Raw genomic sequence first — 21,908 nt, 5'->3', positions numbered from 1 at the left:
TCCCAACAGTTTTACAGCAGTCGGGCCCATCGGATGTGCCAGACAAGACTGACTGCACCACTGCTGGCACACCTATCCTACAAAGATGAAGTAGTGGGGAAAGGCAGATTCTAATGAGGTGGAGGAGGATATATTCACATAAAGTGGTGGTAGTCCTACTAGCTGAAAAGCCAGCCTTTGGAAATCATGCACGGGTAGAATGCAGCTGGGAGAAGAACGTATGTACATTTACAATGTATGTAAAAGACATTTCCTCTTACTTCCTACCCTCTTAGTTTACAAATTATAAGAGTAGATATTCTCTCTGACCACGGAGAACGTCTTGCTTGCCTATTCAAGTGAGATAGAAAATCAAACAAATGTGCAGATTTGTCCCGTAAGTACAAAGAAATAAGGCTCAGAAAATTCAATAGCTCTGTAAGTTTGTTGCAATTTGCCCCAGTTCACAACAAGTATAGTTCTCCCAGTCACACAAAAAACCCAAACCAAACCAAACAAAAATAACAAAACAAACAAAAAAACCCAAAACAAAACACAAAAAAAAACCCCAAACCCCCTAACAAACCAAACCAAACCAAACAAAAAAAAAACACACGCAAAGGATTAAGGCATCCTCTTTGGTTGTGATTGGACAGGTACGTTTCCAAAATTGAAGAAATTACTTCAAGGACTTTGAAACAGTGGGAAATAGGGGGAAACTCAGTGCAACTAACTGAGAAAAAATTTCCTGTGGAAGAAGAGAACTGGGAGTGAAATCCAGACATCTCTCCTTAAGTCTCTTCCCACAGACAATTTTTTCTATGCTCCTCATACTGTCTTGGTTCAAGGTTTCTTACATCTAGCTGTTGCAGAGAGTCAGCTTCAACTGGACCATTAATCTCTTCTCCTCAAACAGCTGGAACTGCACTATGAGTGCATGTCCCATGACTGAGAGGTATTTCTTCTTTATCAATGAAACTAAATGGTCTGCTCACTGTCTGCATCAGGTTCCCAAACACCCCCTCACAAGAATATATCTTCTTTTTTACTTCCATTTCTCATAAATTTATTTCATTTTTCTCATAGATTATCAAAGACTTGCTTCCTATATGTGTTTGTATTCCTGAGTGTTGCTTTTGGCAAAAAAAAGGCCACGATGTCCTTTCATTTTCTCTTCATACCTAGAGGCAACAGAGGGAAGTAATATATAGGCTTTTTTAATCGACTGCTTGGGGTCATTAACTGCCTGATTTCTCAGCTGGTGTCCAGAATTTCAAATCTAGTTCTGTGTTGTTCCCTTACTGCACTTGCAGATGCTGCTCTGGGTCAGCATCTGTCATGGTTTGAGCTGAGTTGTCAAGTAAGCACCACCAGCCACTTGCTCAGTCACCCATCACCTCACTCTCCTGGGACAGGGGAGAGAATCAGAAGGGTTAAAGTAAGAAAAGTCATGGGTTGAGATAAAGACAGTTTAACAAGGAAAGCAAAAGCTGCATGCATAAGCAAAGTGAAACAATAATTTGTTAACCACCTCCCTTGGACAGGCAGGTGTTCAGCACTGCTCAAAACTAAGTGTTAGTGTAAGCACTAACAAAAACACCTCTATTAACAACACTGTTTTCTGCACAACTCCAAAACGTAGCCCCAAACTACATACTGTGAAGAAAATTAGTTCTATCCCAGCCAAAACCAGCACAACATCTTAAAAGATTCCCAACTCTATGAGTGCCTTTGCAACAGTTTCATTTGATACAGCACTGATTCCTGTACCTCCATGCTTTATTTTACTGAATATCTCCTTTCCATCCTCAGAGACATTGTTTTCAGTAAATGCTTCCGTTTTTAAAATGGCACAAAATGTACTAAATTCATGTTCTCACATTATTCTCGTTTATTTTTAAGCAGAAAAACCCTTTTATTCAAATAAATGCATAATCGTTAATGCTCACTAATAATTTATAGTCTTTCAAAGACTTCAGGTTCACATAAAGATAAAAAGTTAGGATAATATGATACCCCTCTAAAAATCCCCGTGAAATAAAATGTAATTAAAAGTGTGGGTTTTCCTGGGTGAATAAATTGCACATATTTGAGATTTCTTTCATCAATAATTCATATGAAGTGTTTTTGCATGTTTTTCCCACCCCCCACACCACCAAGATAAGCTTGGAAGGACAAAGCAATATAACAAATTCATAGAAACTTCATGTTCAATGAACACTAAACACTTGACAACCACCCACAAAAGCAAAGAAAGTACTGCCTTCCATCACATAGCTCTATTCTATATTTTTCACAAAAGATCATTCTGAGCGAGTAAATAAGAGCGATTTCCCCATCAAATCTCACAGTCTTCTGCCCTGTCAATCCACTCACTTTTTGTGTCCATAATCAGTATCAAGACTTTGCCTCTTCACCTGCAAGAATTCAGTATTAAGCATCTGATTTCATTTTCTCATGCTATACTCCAGTGCTTCCACTGCACCCTATAGGGATATTACCGTGCTGGTTTTCAAGTGCTAAAAATAAAACAAACACATGTCAAACCACGGACAAAGTTGAAAGGAAACATACTTTAATGTAACTAAAGAAGAATATATTTAGCATTTTGCTACTAAGCAAGGATGAAAATAAACTTGTCAACACACTGTGTCTAACTGAAACCCACACCCTACTCAATTCTCTGTGCAGCATTTATTATATACGAAAAGTGGATTTAGTCTTTCTTCTTTCTTCTGAGGAGTGACTGTCAGTACTCTGTTACTACTGCTGGCCAGAAAGGGCTTCTGAACTGCAGCATAAAGCACCTCCATCCTTTTAGGCAGTCAGTTTTTCTGTCAATCACTAGTCATGCAGCCATCTGAGTGAGATGCATTTGGGCAGTGGTGCATATCAGACTTCAATCTGGAATCCTTCCAAAACCAAATACAAGCGTACAGTGGGAACTGGCAAGACACTCACTCCACAGAAAGTGAAAAGTGAGTCCTAAACCAGAATGTTGTTTTCTTTTGTCTTTCTTTCATTATTATTGTTAATTTGGACTCTCCCTAAAGCTGTACTGTTCATATGTCCCTAGAAATGAAGGCTCATCCAAAAACCATGGGATTACATTTTTAAATATTGCCTTTGAAACAATGTAGATCTATATTTTTACTATTTTAAACTATCTGTACTTTTATTTGTAACATCTGGGAAACAAGTACTATAACTGTATACACTGATCTTCATTTTGGAGGTCCTGTATTCTAATTAAACCTCATATTGAAGGCAAGAACCATTATGTCTGCTTTATTTAGCCCTCTGAAACACAAAGCCAAAAATTTGTTCTAACATCTTAGAGCTTGTTTCCTGGCATATGGAATTCAAGGCAGAGCAAAAATATTGATAAATGAGTATAAATTAATGTGGTAGCATTGTGAAACTATACTGTACAACTGTATGAACATTTAAGAGAGAAGGTAAGGAAGAAAACTGGAAAATGTTCTTAGCAAAAGCTATTACTTTCGCCCCTACAGAACCTGTAGGTTCCTGCACCCACCACCATGAAGAAGAATGTTCAGTAGACCAAGGCACTATGGAACCTCCTGGTGTGAAAGAGCCTCTGGCTCCAACAGGGGTGTTCCTGTGGAACAGGAAGATTTGCTCTAATACCCACCAGGTTCAGAGGTTGACTGCTTCAGCGTGTCACCTTTTTTCTCCCATATCCATTCAATTGCAAATGATTCCCTTAGCCCTGTCAGTGTAGCAGAGTCAACGAACTCCATTCTAAACTTGAAATACACTAATACTTTAAATATTAATAATTAAAAGGTTCATTGGTTCCAGTAAACTTTCAAGGAAGCTCGTAATGTCTGTAAAAGGAGTAGTTGCAAAGGACCATTCTGGCAGGATCTTATGTAAGCATTACTGGAGCTCTAAAGAGCTCCTCATGCTTAATAAGGGCCACTTGACTTCTGGCAGTAGGATTCCAATGGCCCCAATTACCTTTCAGGTGTGCAGAAAATAAAAATGAATCTAAGGCTAAGTACTCTAAAGGGAAAAACAAAATCCAGCAATATCCTCCAATACGTACGCTGTGGTACCTGCAATGAAAGTTCTTAACTTTGACACTTCGTATGCATCTTTCCAAATAAAATGAACTTCCTCTTTTAGGGAAATACCAACTATTCCTTCCCCGGAAGGGATCATTGCAGAGGCACCATGTCAATGACGGCGATGGAAATACCTCATCAAGCATTCACCTATGTCATCAGGGACTGATACAAAGCCTAACGGAAAAATTCAAGGTCTTCGGGATTTAGGATTGTCCAAAAGCCACAACACTTCAAGGCAGTAATAACACTCGGAATTTTCTGAAGATTTGCAGAAACATACAGAAGTGAGAAATAAGCATTGCTGGTTTCTACAAGATGTCTTTACACTGATAAAATCATGGCACAAAAGTAAAAAAAATTAGTAACCCACATAGCAAAAAATTATCTTGCAACATGCTGCCATGTGCATTTTTTAAGACGGGAGCTTTGCAAAAGTAGAAGCAGGGTAGCTTGGAATGTGTGATCAATCTCTCCATTTCTGACATTAAGATTTCACTTCAATTTCTTATTTTCTAAGGATTTACACCCTTAAGTTAATGTGTTCTCATTTAGTACGAGACATGTAGAAATACGCCTTAATACAGCATTAAAACAGAGGGAAGAAGAAAAAACATGAAAAAAAATCCCAGTTCATTAGAAAATGTGGAAGTTCAAGAAATTACTCATTTGCCTTATTTATTCTACAGAGATTTTTAAAATTTATAATAAATATCCACAGATGGAGATTCAAATCAAGAAATCATATTTCAGTCATTCTTGATGCTGACAATTCAGAGCAAGCACATTCAGCAGTCAGCATCAGTCTGCCACATTTCAGCTTCAGAAATGTATTTGTGGCTTTCGTTATCAACATACAGTATAATAAACATCTTAGAAAAAATCCTAACTATACAAAAAAACTGCAAGATGGCTTAGTGTCTAACTGCTTGTTGACCCATTCATCTCCAAGTTCTTCAGACTTGTCCACAACTAAATCTACGGTGCCAACTTATCACTGTCAGCTTTGGAAGAACATGGGAACAAACTTTTAGTTTGATTGCAAACCTGAGCCTCAGATTACTAACATAACTGCTAGATTACTGGAATATTTACCTAATAATTGCTGACAGGCTCGATCTCCTGGCCTCTTTTAACACTCCCAAAGTGCTGGGTAGATCCCTTCGGAAGTATGTGGAATGTATCCAAACCATCAGAAATTTAGAATGGGGCGTTCTTCTAAAACAAACAAACAAACAAACAAACAAACAAAATTAGCAACCATTGTTCTAGACTTTCTTGTATAATACTGGCAATACCTACAGGTAAAGACATATTCTTTCCTTACGAAAATCACATATTCAGAAACTTTGTAACATTTTTCTCCAGGGAATCTTGCTTCAGAAGTACTACTTCCGTATGTTATCAGAGACATTATATTTACTCACCGTGTAGGAAAACCCCTGGCATAATAACTGATTTCTGTCATTGTTTGTTCAAAGTACCATTGACACAAATCTTATTTCTATTAAAACCAACATCACAGCACTTAAAACAGGGGCAAAAGCTTCTACAGATGCCAAGACATTGTATATTTTGAGATACTTTGCAGAATTTGGGGGACAACCAATTCTCACAGAGAAAAGTACTTCTACTCTTTCAAGCATGCAAAGAACCAGCAGGGTTTCTCTGAATATTGTTGAGATAGGTGCTAGCACCCTGGTACATAAAATTAATGAGGGATTTAGGCAGAAAAGTACACTGAATTGTGGGGTGGGTGGAATATGTGCATTTGGTTGGTTTAGAGGGGATTTGAGAAGGAATAAAATCTAATTTTGGTACTCAAAATGCAAATACATAAGAAAAGCACAAAAGCAATCAATACTGAGACCTTAAGTCAGCTCCTCAGAGTTCAGCACTGAGTTCAAATTGCAGGATGAACTGCTTTTCCCTTCTGCTCACAGTTATGTGTGGTTTGAACAGCAGAAATTCAAAAAGACCTCACAGATTATGGGCTTCCAGCTAAGCACAGAAAGCACAGGAAGATATTTGACTTGCATCTCCAGAGATTTAACTTGTTCTACATTTCAGCCTCCACCGGGTACCACTGCCAAAGGACGAGCCCATTTTAACCTTAACCGGCTCTGAAGAGATCCGGCCGCACATGCAACACGACCCGCACAGATGATGGGCTTCGCAAGCAAAAATTCGGGGGAGGAGGGACGGGAAGAGAAAATTAATACCTTTAATCCCGAACCGCCTCCTGGCTCCCTGTTCCTCACACTGCGACACGCGCAGTCATCCTCCCTGCCCGCGCGAGGGCTGCGCTCAGCACCTTCCCGAGGGGCCCGCCGCACACCGGCCACTTCCCCGCGCTCCCGCCCGGAGCATCGCCCCGAGCCGCCGGCAGACCCCGCTCCGCACCCCGCAGCCCCCCGCCGGCGGCGCTGCCCGTCCCCGCCGGCGATGCTGAATCACGGCGGGCCGGCCGCTCCCGCCGCCTCTCCTCGGGGCGGGCAGCAGAGGCGGGGAGCACCCGCCGCCCCTCACCCTGAGCTCACCTGTGGGGCGGGGGGCGGGAGGTCCCGGAGCGCTCGGGGCTCCCGGGCGGCGCGTGCGGCGCCTCACGGCGGGCGATCCCGGGCGGGGCGATCCCGCGCGGCCGCATCCGCGGGGCACGGGCGGGAGAGGAGCGGGAGGTTACGGCGGGAGCCGGGACAAACCATTCCCGCGAGGGGGCACCGCCGGCGGACGGGCGGGCGGGGCCGGAGCGACGGGCCCTCCCACACAGGTACGTGCGAGGAGACCGCCGAGGGGGGCGGGCGGGCCGCGGACCGGACCCGCGGCGCGGCGGGCGGGGGCGCGCTGGCCGTCCGCCGGCGTCCCCCCTGCGCCGGCGGTGGGAGCGGCCCGCGCTGTCTCGCCGCCGAGGACGCGAGCGGACCCGGCGGCCCGCGCGGGCAGCGCCCGGCCCGGCCCGGCCGTGAGGCGCGGGGCCCTCAGCGCCGGCAGCGGCCGCTCCCCTCGGCCCCTCCGAGGCGGGCGGCCCCGGGGCCGGCCCCGGCTGCCGGGAAGCGCCTGGGAGCTCCGCGGAGCGCTGCCGCGGGCCAGGCGCTTCCCCGACCGAGAGCCCCGCGGGCGCCCCGAGCGCGTCGGCCCTGAGGCGCCGGAGCCTCCCGAGCGCGGCGGGTGGAGCTGCCGGCGGGTCCCTGCGCTCAAGGCCCGGCCCCCCCGGCCCGCCGCCCCGGCGGCCCTTCAGACCTGCGTGCCGTGCCGGACCGTGCTGTTCCTCTTCCCGTTTGGACCCGCGGCCGAGCGTTGTCCTCCCGTTTGCACAGCCCGCTGTTTGCCACTCTGAAAGAGCCATTTCGGGCTTCTCCTGACATACTTTGCATCCTCGCATAAGGCGCGTGACCTAATCAGATAAAGGCATTAACGATTAAAAAAATAGAGAAACATTTGTCAAATAAAATTTTTTAAAAATTTATCAAAAGCATAAAAAACTTCGAAAAATTGTTAAGAATAAGTAATAGAAGCCCAACTGAAATTTAGTCAATTATCTCAATAGGTTACGTAGTATCCTCTGTGTTTATCACGGTTAGGAGCCTGATTCACAAGTACGGAAGTCACTGGGGCAGCATTTGATTTAGGCTGAATTATGTTTGCCGTGGAACCAGCTGTACGCTTTTATTGACTTCTTCTGGTTGCTAATGCTTGAGTTTTCTTCTATCAATTAATTAACTTATTTGTACTATTACTTTCTTACATCACGCATTCCTCACTTTAAAATCAATTCCAGTCTAACCTTTTCGGCCCAATCTCTTGGCTAAAATAGGCCTTCCATGAGAATCTCTACAACTACCTTTCTAAGGCAGTTAGGAATTAATATATTCAGTAGGCTTAGTTTCAAGTTTCATTTTCTTGGTCAGAAAGAACTGGAACAGAAAGTTGACAATGTCAAATGATGTGAAGCAAGTTTGTTGAAAGTTCAATTGCACCCTGATCAGCATTAATTTTTTTATTCTACTTTACCATCTTGCAAGGTAAGCTGATATTTTAAAAGGAACAGATTGTGGGCTTCTTGCAAATACTAAAATGATTGTTAAGGACAGAAAACCACATGAAAAACCCTTTAGGAAATCCTAGAGAGAAGTCAGACTATTTCTCATGTGTGGTATTGATTTATAAAATAGAAGAATTTACTTTTTACAGAAATGGTATTTTTCATTTGGTTTGATTACAGTTTGCATCGTGTTTTTTACTGATATGCAGAAATTTTCATTTATTTACAGCTTAAACCTTTGTCGGGCTTGTCAAAAAAAAAGCAAAGGTATAATTTCTGCTCACAAACATGATAGAAACTCCCATGCTTGTTTGTGTAGATAAGTGTTTGTAGTAACAGATCTAAATTTTAATGATAGAAGTCCCGTGCTAAAGCCATGGGATCTAAGCTCATCCCCATGTAAGCATTCATTGTTTTTCTCACAGCTGTGAAGAAGCTGTGTTACAGGATGCTCCTAGGGAAGGTTTGATTCTCTTTCCGTTAGTCACTTGGAATGCTGCCACTGACTGCAGATGAAGCCATTTGCAAGGTTTACAGGCATTACATGTTATCTCTGGGGCAAAGTTTGCTTTGGGCCTACAGCACATTCTGCCTGCGATCTGCATTCTGAATCGCTCTGAAATAGATGGTACTCTTACCTCCATGTGGAAACATTAGAGCTAACAAAATGCAGTAAGAAACAAAAGCAGGGTATTAAATACACAGATGCTTAATTAGGATCATTAGAGTTTTATTTTTAATATTAAACTATTTTAAATATTGAACATTGATGCACTTGAGAACAGATGTGCCTAGATAATTACTGTAAATAGAACTAGTAATAAAAATACCTTTTGTATGGTGTGAAGATTATCTTATGAATTTCACAAATAAACAAACACAGGCAAAACAGAAAACCAGAGATCAGGAAGAATGTGCTTTCTCAGAAATCTACATATTTCTATGAATTTTCTAAGTTTTTTCCTGTTTTTCCATCCAGGAATCGTGGGTTCCTGTATGAATTTAATTGTCACAGTAGAAGAATTGTAGGGGCAATTGGATCAATTCTATCTTTGAGAGAAAGCTTGAAGATTTGAGCATAGTTCCTATTTCACCTTTCCTATTACTACTAACATACTTCCTGAATAATTATGAGGTCTGTAATGCTGTGTATATGTGATCCATCTCAAATCCAGTAAATACAATGTCTTCAAATTACAAAGAGGATAATTAAATTCTCTGAAGATCGCTGGTCTTTGAACAAAGTCACAAAATAGTCTTTGAAATGCAAACCTAATTCTCCTGCCCAGTCAACCATCAGCTTGCAGAGTTGCAGTAGGATTCATAGTCTGATATGATCCAGAAAATTTGAAGTTGCATTTTACTTCTGCTGTTGAAACATGTTCCATGTTTGTGCAACTGTTGGCACTGGCAAATGCCAAAAAGGGTTTCAAAACATTAAATGTAACAATCATGAAGTTCAAAAGCTTTGAAACAGAACCAGAATGTAGCTGTATAATAGGAATAATAGCTATTCCCACTGTTTTCATCTGTTTGCACAACATTCATCTTAGAATATATTTACTAAGTAGATCATTATGCTTTTCTAAACAGGTGCATTTTCCCACTTACTATAAAGCCATGTCCAAACATAGTCTGTGCTGTCCTAAACCACCCATTTTCTAGTGTCAGACTAGAAAACATTACCAATGAAGAAACAAGTTCGGCTCAACTTCCCTCCCTATGCTATATATTCCCTTGGGATTCTTGCTACAAGATTTCTCAGCCCCTACATAATTTTTGCTTCAAAAAGCAACACCTATTTCTTTTATAAGCCATCTGCTCAGTGTGTTAGCAAAATCCATGCAACAGCTTCCCAGCAGCACCAACACCTGCTAATAGGGGATGGTGTTTCAGGCCGATACTGCCAGCCTGTCACAGCTTCTTATCTCCTCTCTCTCTAATCTTCAGAGTACTGTCTGGGATTATCTCCTGGAAATCAAATGCCCAGCAAGATGGCTTGTTATTTTTTTATGTATCAGCAAACATGCACTTGATTGAGTTCATCACTGCTGTAAGCATCTTTTATTATGCAGATCAATGTGAATTTACAAGCTATAGCATTATGATATTGACATAGCATAGCATCTCATGTACAATAACTTTTTATAGTCCTCAGCACTCCAAACATGCTCTGGGTGAAGCTCAGTACTGGTGTAAGCAGACACCATAACACCAAGGGTATCCACAGACTACAGGCAGTTACTCTCAACTTAACTTGGCCCCTTTGGTTCAGGCCATGGTTTTGAGCAGCTTTAAGACAGGAACACGTCTGTTTTTAACCACACAAAATATCATTTCAGAGCATCTTTATCTGTTTAGCAATCAAAGCTTGGAGGTTCTTTTTCAAATATCTTCAAGTTCCCATCTGCTGTCTGCCCCTGTTTAAGAAAGGAAGACTCTCAGAACTTCAGCAGTTAGGAGAGGCATTTCTTTTTGTTGAGCAGCCATAAAGCCAGCTCCCTCAGCCTCTCCCCATAGGACTTGTGCTCCAGTCCCTTCACCAGCCTTGTTGCTCTTCTCTGGACCCACCCCAGCACCTCAATATCCTTTCTGAACTGAGGGGCCCAGAACTGAACACAATACTCAAGGTGTGGCCTTTGCTCTTTTCCTGTAACTTTTACAGACTGAAAATTTGTCTCTCTTGTGTAGCATTCACCAACAGAAACTATTAACAGAGACTGTAAAATCAACTGAAATGTGTGGGGTGAAGACTTGTGGAATAGCACACTGTGAAATTATCTCACTGAGTGTATGTGAATTTCCATGCAAAAAATAGCTCATGTCTGGAAAGCTGTTTTATCTCCTTTTAAGATAATGAGTAGGATGCAAATGTAGAACAGATAGCCTGATATTAACCCTTATTTCTTTAAAGCACAGTGCTTCTGTTAAAAATAAAGAGTTTTTCAGCTGATGATCCAGAGCAGACAGTGGCAGATTATGGGTTTGCTACAATCCGAGTCCCATCCTATTCCTATGTCAGACTAAAAAAGTCTCCTTCAACACAGTTTGTAGAAGAGAAATGACACTTCACATTTTATAAAAAATGCACTGAAATCTGCAGCTCCAGGAAGATTTTACCATTCCGAGTTCCAACCACAGTTACACAGGATTTAAATTCACATTCAGTTTAATTGTTCTGCATTTTACCCTGTTTTGACTCATTTATATATTCTGGTTACTTTGTTCTCATTTGAAAGGCTATGTAAGACTTAAGATGACATGAATTTTGATTACATAAGCAAGAATTGCTTTAACTGCCTTTTCTTCTCTCAGAAAAATGAAGGGAAGAATGACATTCACAGGATTCAACCAAAACTTCCAAATAGCTTAATACTCATTTGTGAGATCCAGTTAGTCTAATAAAGTTACTACTTCAGACTTTTTTCATCATCTGATCACAAAACCACGGGTTTTACATATGAAATAGTATGAGTTTTTTCATAACTAAATTTTAAGAGGTGTATTTTTATATCAAATACAAGTTATAGAGCTACAATATTAACGCAACCTAAATGGAGATTTTAATCTTAAATATTAGAGACATAAAATGGAGTTCAAAATTTAAATCTGGAAAAGCAGTAATATACTAACATTATATTACTACTTTTAACAAAACATACAGCAGTAATAGTAATAGTTTTCTAAAGCAACTAGTATTGAAACACTGCCAGGAGAGGAGGCAAACTAGATAAACTTTTAATCTCCTTTTAAAACATTATCTGGGGAGAAAAAAGTGATTCTGAAGTATCAGGGACACAGAACTGCCAGATTGTTTTGTTGTTTTCATTTTTTTGTTATTTTTTCAGAATTCTGTATAAGATAGAACTTGCTGTTTCATATCAGTAAGAGCAAGCTATGAAATATTTATGAGCTAGCAAATATTTAACCCCTCTATTTGTTACGTCTAATGGCAACTCATTGCAAAGGCTACCATTTTCACTCTTATTTGAATTTCCCTAGTATTTTTAATTAGCTTTCTAATAGACTTTTCAGCTTTCTCAGTCACCTCAAAAGGCACAATAAAAACAGCATTATCAAAATAAAATGATAAGTGGAGTTTTGAGTTTTGTATAGTCAAAGTATTCTTTCTGATATTCTTCTTTTGTTTTATATAAATATTTAATCAATAAATATTTATATCACAACAGAAAGCAATACACAAAACAAGAAAAAAAGCTGCCACCAGAAAAACAGGTTTATTTTTGCCATATATCACAAATTAAAACTGACTGTAAAAGCAAAAAGAATTCAAAAAGAAATGTGCAAATTAAGTCTGTGCAAAAACGTGTGCTGCTCATACAGGTGTGGTTACACAGGATCTCTCTGTCCCCACATGACCCAGCTTTTCCTCAAGGTCCCAGCTTTTTGAAGACCACGAGTTGTTCCACTGATGTTTGCAGGGGTTGTCCTGGGCAACCAGATAAAACAAAGAGATTTAAAGGGGCCTGCCCTGACTGTGCTGTAGTCTCCAAAATCCCAAGGAAGGGAACTCTGCAGGGTGCCCTGCCCACAGAGGAACACAGCCCGGGGGACGAGAATCCTGCAAATTTTTAGCAAATCCTTTGATACAACTGCTTGTTGTAGCAAACAAACAAAAGACTACTACAATTGTACTTTACACAGACATTGGGTGTTTTGCTTCAGACTATGGATTGTAGGTTTTTTTACTATAATAGATAATATTAATATAATTTATGTTTTCTTATGATGTCTTGGATTTTTATGTCCAAGAAGTGATAGTGGCAACATTATTGAGTGATTATGATTTATTATTTCAATTATGGTAGAAAACAGAGACCTCATTCAAAATTAGGCCCCCATTGTGATGCAGCTGTCCAAACATATATTAAAAGACTGCATCTGGACCAGAAGTCTGCAAATTAATCCACTCAGAGCCATCAGGGAAAAGACAGCACCACCCATGGAGCAGACACAGGCAGGGATGAACCCAGACTGTCCATGCATCGTCCAAGTTGTAACAAAATCACAGCTTCTCCCAGTCATAAGCAACACCTTTTCTCTCCAAATGAGATAGGTTACCATCTCCTCCTATTTTCTTTCTTAAAAGACCATATTGCATATTTTCCTGTTGCATGAAGCAAGTTCTACAATTCCTCTATTACTATTTTATCTGTTCTTCTTTCTTCTGCACTTGCATGTGCTCCAATTCTCCCAGGTTCATTTTCCTCTGCTTACCATTCTCAAACCTCCTTCTCTTCTGTCTTGCAGTATTTCTTTCCTTTACCATGCTCTCCTCTCCATGGCAGGGTGAAGCTTCCCTCTCCAAGGGGTCCTGCTGCTCTGCCTGAACCTCCTCCAGCCTTTCTCCTCCCTCGTCCCTTGAGATCCCAGCTACCATTGGATTGCTGCTCTCCAACACCACTGGAACTTTCAAAAGTCTCTTGCTTCACCTGACTATCTAACCCTGAGACTTGTGGATGAAAAAGCACTGTGTAAATGGTAAGTATTGGTATTGATTATGTTGTTAATATTTGCATGTTAAAGGATCAATATATAAACTATTTAGCTCCCCCTTCAAAAAGCCAGCAAATAGAAAAAAAATATCCTTCCCTCATTCTCCATAGGGGAAGTGTTTTAAACTGAAGGAGAGCAATTGCAGCCTGGATTTAGCATTTCCAAGATATTACAGGAATAAATTATTTACCTAAGAGAACCATTTCTAACATGTCTTTTGTGCCCATTCAATATACCATGCCATGCTGACTTTGATGGAGTGGATATGGCTAATTATACTCTTGTCTCTTCAATAAATTGATGAAATTTTTATGAAAACATGAAAGAGAGGATGCAACAAAGGTGTTTTCTTTGAGATAGTTTATGAGGAGTTACAGGCACAAAATCTGAAAACCTACCCAGGCCCAGTGTTGCAGGTGACATCCTGGTGTCACTGATGGCCAAACTTCATCAGAGTATGAAGAAACCAAGATTCCATTTGACACTTCACAAAAACAGTTTCTCCTCAGCAATGGCTTTTATGGCCTTTGCCTCTGCTTGTGTTTGCCAGGGGATCAGAAACCTGGTTTGTCTTTTCACTAATGACCAGGAAGGGCTCTGGCTGACTTAGACATGCCTGCATCTTTGTTCAACACTAGTAGTGAAAATAAGATCTAATGTACCAAATATTTGGAGGAGGCAGGGATGCTAAACACTGTGCTGCTGAATGCCATTGGTTTGTGAACTCCTCTTACAAAATAGCAATTCTAGTAGTAAATCTGCAGTACAGTAAAGAGCAAGTAAATGGAAGAGAGTGGGAGAGAGAATGAAGGTGGGCAAAAGGGATAGAAAAGGGGGGAAAGCAGAGTGTAAGACTAAAGGCATATTAAGTCTTTGGGGTACAGAAAAGGACATTTCTTGGGGAGGAATGGAAATATTTTTTTTAGCAATATAAAGAAGTAAAACCAGGAGGAACAAAGAAATATGTTTAAATCACAGGATAACTTTTACTGTGATAAAGTAGACTGAAGGGAAGATTTCTGAGGGGAGATATCAAAGGACAAAAAAGCAGCTATTTCAAGTGATCTACACATAAAATCCCATCACCTCTGAGTTAAAATGTTGCACCTGAGCATAACAAATAAGAGCAGACGTTATCTCTAAGGCAGTCAGATTTCTATACATCCTCTGTTAAAGACCCTGATTGATTGTTTTTACCTGAAATTATTCAGAAGAAATTACAGTATTGGAAATGAGAAATTCTTGAGGATAATTTTTATATGTATACATTTACTGGTCTTAATATATTACTTGGGAATGGATCTACTCTTTGCACAAAATGGAATGGAACTCTTTCTTGTAAATGTAATTATTAAAATCAGACTACTTAATACCAATTGCAAAATACCATGTGCAAAAACTGTATTTCACATGGTTACCATCTTTTAATATGGATTAAAACAAAAAAAGTTTCACTGGAAGCTCTACGTTTATTTCAACTATTATTAGAAAATTACCTCAGCATTTCAGATGTGAAACTGAGCTAAAAGAAAATCTGTCTTGGACTAAATGCAAATGGAAGTCAAAGTTCTCTGTTTCATGAGATTAAAAAAATGCTTGAAAACATTCGACTTCCCTTTCTTGGTGAATCAGTCGTGCATCTATCAAATATGCAGAATATCTACCAATACCAAATCACATTCTGCCAATGGCTTCCCAGACTGTGGAGCTGAGAGGAAAAAGCTTTTACATTGACATTTACATTACAACTACTTGAAATAATCACTTCTTTATGCTAATGAGGATTAATATGTTCTACTTGGCTAGCACCATAGATATTTCTTCTAGCTTTGTCAGTCAAACATAAGCCAAAAGCAATCTAAAAATAGTAAATTAACTTTATAGACCGATTTATTGGCTGCTTTTTTTCATATGCAAAGTGGCTTTTACTGTTTTCAATACTGTTTTTCAATAGATTCACACCTATGAATATGATACTATAATTTTTTTCTCATTATTTCTCCTAATGAAAGGTTACTGGTCTAAATGTTCTTTTTGAGATTTAGCTTTCTGGTTTAAAAGTGTGAGGAAAAGGCACTGCAGACACGTGATTAAAGAACATCTACTGAAACTCTCTGAGCCTGGAATGACTCCTCATTCATGGCACTAACAGTAAAAAGAAATCAAAAAAAGACACTGAGAAGAAATTGAAGCATTGAAAGGCTCGAACTCTGGAAATACCAGAAACCACTGGAAAAGAGGCAAGAACTTCAGTGCACATCTGACAGCAGTAAGTGTTTATTAAAAGCAAGTCTATCAGAAGGAGGTTTCCCTTTGGAAAATAGCAAGTGCTGATGCATTTGGTGTATTTAACAATTCTCAAAAACACAAGAGAAGGAGGATATTCATGAGGCTGTTACAAAAAAATGGGGGGCATTGCAGTCTAAATAAAAATGAAGCATATAAATGTTATATGCTTTGATCCTGAAGGTTTAAAACTATCTTGTACGTTATAAGACTGGGGTGACAATTTTATCTGCTAGAGGTGTACGACAAAGCATGACATTAACCTGCCTTAGGGGGAGATCTGGGGAAGATTTACAGACTAAAAAAATACTAAAAACACCCTTAAAACTTTAAAAAGCCACTGGTTTTCAACAGAAAGTGGAGCAAATAATACAGAAATAGACTCCTGGGAGAAGCAGACTCTAGATGAGGCAATTTAGAAGCTGCCAAGATACTAGTACTTGAATAAGTGTTGGACTGGACAGTGCTCTGAAACCTTAGATATTGCCAAGAGCTCAAAATACCGTAAGACAGAGATGTTAGAGGCAGAAAAGCACACAGATCTTGAAATCATAATCAAGGAATAACAACACAACTAAAGTAGATGGAGGATGCTGAAAAGCAAAAGCTTGTATTAATTTGACTGTAAGTGCCAGAGGTCTGAACCATGAACAAACTGCATGTTGCTGCCTTGGATGAGTGTTTTCTTTGGAACAGAAGACACCTGCAGCAAAAGATGAGAGCAAATGGGACATACTACCTTCAGTGAGGCATATGTGCCCAACTCCCAGTTTCTAGAACTGTGCTAAGAGAAAATGAACAGGCTGTAGAAAGACAAGTGGGTAAAATTAAAGGTTTATGAAAGTGATCTTTTTTTCTGTTTTAAAAATATGCTCCTAGAAACAAATAATAAACCAGGAAAACCATCTTAGATTGTTTTCCTATTTTTAGATGGCACTAGTAAAGATACTACAGCAGAAGAGCTGATTACACATTAAGAACCTTTTTAGCTAGACTTCTTTACCCAATACTGTGATATGTGCCAGTGGGACACAATTTACAGGACATGCATTTGAGCAGAATACAATAAAGCTTAGATTTAGATATGTGACTACTAGTTCCTCATCATTACTCACTTATTGGGTGCAGAATATGTACAAAACTTGGTGAACTCTTTGTGTGAACTCTCCTAGTTAGAATTAAAACGACCTTCAGTTAACCTAGCTTATTTCACTTCCAAAGTGAGGTAGGCTACATTGAATTAAGGTCATTTTTAATTCTGAAGAAAAATAGATACTGAGGCATTTAACATAGCTTAGTCTACTTTAAATTAACAGCTGTAATTAACTTGGAGATCTCTGTAGAAAGACATAAGAAGATAAATTAAAAAACACCACTACTTTTGTTTTTAATCTTCTTTATTCCATAGAAGGTAAGTGATTCAGAGTCTCAATATATGTAAGAACAAACAGTCATCAGTAAAATATTGGTCACCTCTCAATTATGGTAAGCATGCAGATAATTAAGTCAACTACCCTGAAACTGGTTTACTATACAGGTTTTTTAAGAGCTATGCATTTTAAAATAACTTTGACTAGACAAGAAGTCAAATTTCTATTCAAATCTCTGTGACTAAATGAGAATCTAATGTCAGACAACTATATCATCAATTTTGATTTATGTTTCATTCCTTCTATAGTTCACGTGCAGCAAAACAAATATATTGCTAAACTACTAAAAATACAAGACAAAATGTGCATTTGTTTGTTTGTTTGTTTTCCTCTACTCAGTATGTACAAAATCGATTTTTCAGAAGTGCAGCAAATAAAGATAATGTAAAATATCTTGCTTTTCTTAGGCTGAGCAATCTATCATGGACTTAAAAAACCTGGAACACCTGTGCAGAACAGCAAAGAACTTACAGAATCATAGAATTATTTAGGTCAGAAAAAGGCCTTTAAGATCATTGACTTCTCTTGATGCAAATAAGGAAATTTTTTAAATGAGCCTGATGCCAGCCAGATACCCACAAAATGATCACAAAGCCAGTTACAGAGACAGGTCAGTATGAATTTTCTGTAACAGTAATTAGGAATTTCTTCTGAATCACAAATTTGCAGGCAGTATCTTCTACAAATATGGAATAACCTGCAGAACAGTTACAAGCAACTGACCAAAGTGCTGCCTGGCTGATATGGAGAGACTACACCCACTGAGCCCAATGATCGTGGGAGATAAAGGCTGAGAACTGAGCAGCTGCACTTGCCCACTAAGGACATCTGTAGTTTATCTCTGAAAAAAACACGTCTACTCAGCAGGACGTTGATCATAAGACAGCACCTGTCACTTCCTGTGACTGAATATGTAGTCACTATCCATGGAAAATTTGATAAAATGCTCTCTTGTCAAGGGGCAATACTGACGGCAAAAGCATAGTACCAGTTTCTTTAAATAAGTGTAAAACATCAGGAAAAAACCCCACCTTGCAACTTTAGGGCTCTTGAGAGGTTTGTGGTGAACCGTAGTTAAAAATCAAGAAGGAAATATATAAATCCCTTGCTTTTATATTTACATGGGGTGGTTTTGATCACTGGCTACCTTGGGAAACATTTGGGAAACATCCCATGCCAAGACGGAAGGGTGGCAGTAGTGAAGTGTTGGCTGCTGGTGTAAACTTTCTTTGGAGCTTTTTACTCTAAGTGTACCTAGCCATACTGAAGGAAGCCCAAGTTGCCCTTAATTAAGACTCCCTCCTTTGAACCAAAATGTCCCTCAAAATTATGGTGTTTGGGACACTTTCCTGAGGCTCCAGATTCCATCTGGATTCCCAGTTGAAGGGCATTGAAGAACATTTTTCAGATCTGGCAGAGAAAGTTCTTGGCCAAGCTGCTTAAATTTCGTCGTGGATTCAGGGGCTGACAATCTGAGATATTGTGGAAAAGCCATGTAAGACCTTTTACTCCTCTCTGAGCGAGTGGGTCCTCAACAGGACTGAATTTGGCATCAGTGGATTTGGCCTTACCTGCCCAAGCTGTGGTTTATTCTGTCTGTGTAGCTGGTGTGAGGAGCAGGGGAAATTGCTGTACTCCTGCTTTCAGCCTTTCCCTTAGCACGCCTACATGACATAATTGATATATTCTTGGCAGATCTGAAATTATGCTGCAGTGATGAATATTCCTGTTTCTGGGTCAGAAGCTGTAAAATTTGGAAAATATCTTCCATGTTCACAAAGAGATACATATGCTTCTTGGCACGTTAGCAACCTGCTAGAAAAACATCCCACGCTGGCAGAGCAGGGGTTAGCTGAGAGCGGGAAATGTGCCAGGAGCCTGGAACAACCCGAAAGGAAAACAAAGAGTTAAGTGCCAAATATATCAGTCCGTTTAGGAACAGAGAAGGAGGCTGCTAGGGGTATTCAAAAATGCAGGAATGTGGGATTTGGGGAAGAGCAGTCTAATGGTATTCAAACCCTGCAGTTTACAGGCACTGCTGCAATGGTAAGGCAGGCTGGCCATAAAAAGAGAATTACAACTAAGGCAGGTACATATTCATAACCTGAGCAGAGCCTACGCCCTCGGGGTAAGAATTATTAGTACAGATGGGCAAACCCATCAATCTGTATATGCCAATCCCTTGCAATGCGGGCACACCTTAAATGCCAGAGAAGAAAAAGAAGATGCGTAATGATTTAAATTTAGTGACTTGTTTCAAATGTGTATTGAAAACAACTGCTGTAGTTGCTACAGAAATGCTGCTATCTCATCTAGAAATCAGAATTATTATGGAGTGAAATGATATGTGGCTCCAGAAGTCATTACCATAGGAACAGGTGATTTCTATTAAAAGCACGTGAGAATCTTTGATCTAGCAGAAATTTATCTTTTCTGTCCTGAAATGATCCTCTCATTTTTAGTTCTAAGTCTATGTAGAGTAAAATATGTGTTTCATGAGGGAACTATACATCTGCTACAGAGCTTTCAGCTTTATCAGAGAAAAAGACTGGTCTTACTAGGATATTTCTAATTGATATTGTTGATTCCCAACAAATATATAGAAAAGTGGATGAAAACCTGCTGAGAGTCACTGAAGCTCCATCATTAAATGCATAGAGTTGTAAAACTGCTGAGCTGAGTATATTTTTTAAAATCTCATACAGATCAGCAAAACAAATGGAATTTGAATTTTTTTAGATTGCACTCTCAGTGAAATATTTTAACATACCCAAAGAAAACATTTTTTGTATTTGCATAATTTGATTTTTTAATCAATTGTCTTGAAAGAAAGAAGACAAACTACTTTTGTATGAGCAGTGATATGAGACATTTCAGCATAAAAGGATTTTATATAAGAAAATTAAGGCAACTGAAGACTAGGGCTAGAATAAGAGTTGACAGTCTGAATGCTAAGTAATTATATATACATAACATCTATAATCTATACTACATTAGTATGCTCTGCAATCAATGAGTATTAACTTGTTAATATAGCATTTGTGTAAGTGGTGTGAATGAGAATACAAATGTCCAGCCCTAATTCCTTGTTTCTGTTATCTTTGCTGAGATGTGTAATGCCAGGACCGTGGAAACGGTTCACTTATTGTTTCACAGCACAGTTCACTTATTTTGTTATGTTTCTGATTAGGAGGGTGCTTGGGTATAAGCATTTATGCAAAGCCATCAGTGCTCCATGTGCATTCAGAGCACGTGCTTACTTAAGAACCAGTGTCATTGCATTGGTGCACATATATATATATCTGTGGTGCTGGATGTGTATATGTAGGATTTTGCTGGAGTACATGCAATGACCAACTGATCCGTGTCCACTAAATCCCAAAGGGCAGTAATGACTATTGGACCTTGGGGGATCCCCACATGTGCAGCCTCTGCAGCATAATTGGCTAGCGAAGGGATGAGCTGTAAAGACAAGAATATGCTAAAGAGGCTGCAGCACATCTCATTTGTTAGTGATGCTGCTGCTGTCTTCTCAAGGATATCAAAATGCCTGTCAGCACCTGGATAAAAATCAGCTGACTCAGACTCAATCTGGCCAAAACGAAAATGATGATGGCTGGAGCGGGGAAAATGTTTAAAACTGGGATAAGATCTTCACCTATCTGAGATAGCATCTTCAGATATTTATTTAAACTCTACAGCATCTCAGATTTCTGTTCTTTGTCATTGTATGAGTGATCAAGATGATAGGTGACAAAAGTACCCTCTCCTTTTCCCATGCTTAACTTCTCCTCCTGGTACAGATCTGGCCATTGCAAACTACATGCCTTTGCTTGGCAGTGAATTACCAGTTAATCACTGAACCTCTGGGTAAGTGCCTAAAGAACGCACAGATTCCAGCTTTGGCAAAATGAGACAGCTCTCTTCAACACTAGCAGCTTCACCGCCTCCAATGGTTTGCAGGTTATTTCCTCACCATGTCTACATCTTCTTTCTGATCTTCAAAGCAATAAAGACCTGGCTTCCTCAGAGACTGCTTCTTTAATCATAGAAGCACAGGTACTTCCCTGAAGCAAGTAGTTTCACACAGATCAGGATAATGCAAGTGTAAAGGTGAAGAAAATCAAGAGAAAGTCCCTTAACTGAAAAGTTCATTGATCAAACCTCAACCTACAAAACATCAAGATAATTAGTGTTCCCAAAACTTTGCAGCTATATAATCCAGGCAGTTTGTACAACTGTCAAGGTAGAGCCACACGCTGGCTAAATCTGCCCAGTGTTCACATACAATGTACTCCACTGCACAGTCTCAGGAGACTGGAAAGTTCCTAGAAGTATGTGCTTTAGTGGGCATTAACGTATGTGTGTAAAATCCTGTCTTAGAGAATAAGGAAATTCAGTATTGGGCTGTGACAGCATGTGCTTCACAGGCAAGCAGCCCACTTGTTGGGAGAGGATTTTGATAGCCCCTCTGTGAAGGATGATAGCCTGGACGGCTGCTGCCTTGGGGAAAAAAGGCAGCCAGAAACATGGGTATGACATACATTGTCCTGGCAGAATATA

General features: G+C 39.9%; 1 protein-coding gene and 1 long non-coding RNA gene across 5 annotated transcripts in view; one reads left to right on the top strand and one right to left on the bottom strand.

The window, feature by feature from the left end:
• Window positions 1-5,277, bottom strand: part of TTLL7 (tubulin tyrosine ligase like 7) — a 61,186-nt gene extending 55,909 nt beyond the window's left edge. For 3 of the 4 annotated variants that reach the window (XR_001922057.2, XM_018083772.2, XM_018083774.1), the window contains exon 1: window positions 5,166-5,277. The gene's annotated coding sequence lies outside the window, so the exon portion shown is untranslated. The remainder of the gene's footprint in view (window positions 1-5,165) is intronic. The other variant, XM_018083773.1, reaches the window with a different exon arrangement.
• Window positions 5,278-6,743: 1,466 nt separating this feature from the next.
• On the top strand, window positions 6,744-21,359 carry LOC108641528. The gene is made up of 4 exons (XR_003916254.1): window positions 6,744-6,840; window positions 13,422-13,614; window positions 15,669-15,898; window positions 18,015-21,359. It is a non-coding gene; the product is annotated as an uncharacterized LOC108641528 (long non-coding RNA).
• The last annotated feature ends 549 nt before the right edge of the window (window positions 21,360-21,908 follow it).

The sequence above is a fragment of the Manacus vitellinus genome, unplaced genomic scaffold (assembly GCF_001715985.3).
Source record: "Manacus vitellinus isolate BGI_N305 unplaced genomic scaffold, ASM171598v3 scaffold_67_pilon, whole genome shotgun sequence".
Classification (NCBI taxonomy): domain Eukaryota; kingdom Metazoa; phylum Chordata; class Aves; order Passeriformes; family Pipridae; genus Manacus; species Manacus vitellinus.
Note: the sequence above shows the minus strand (reverse complement) of the source record. Positions and strands in the feature narration are given on the sequence as shown.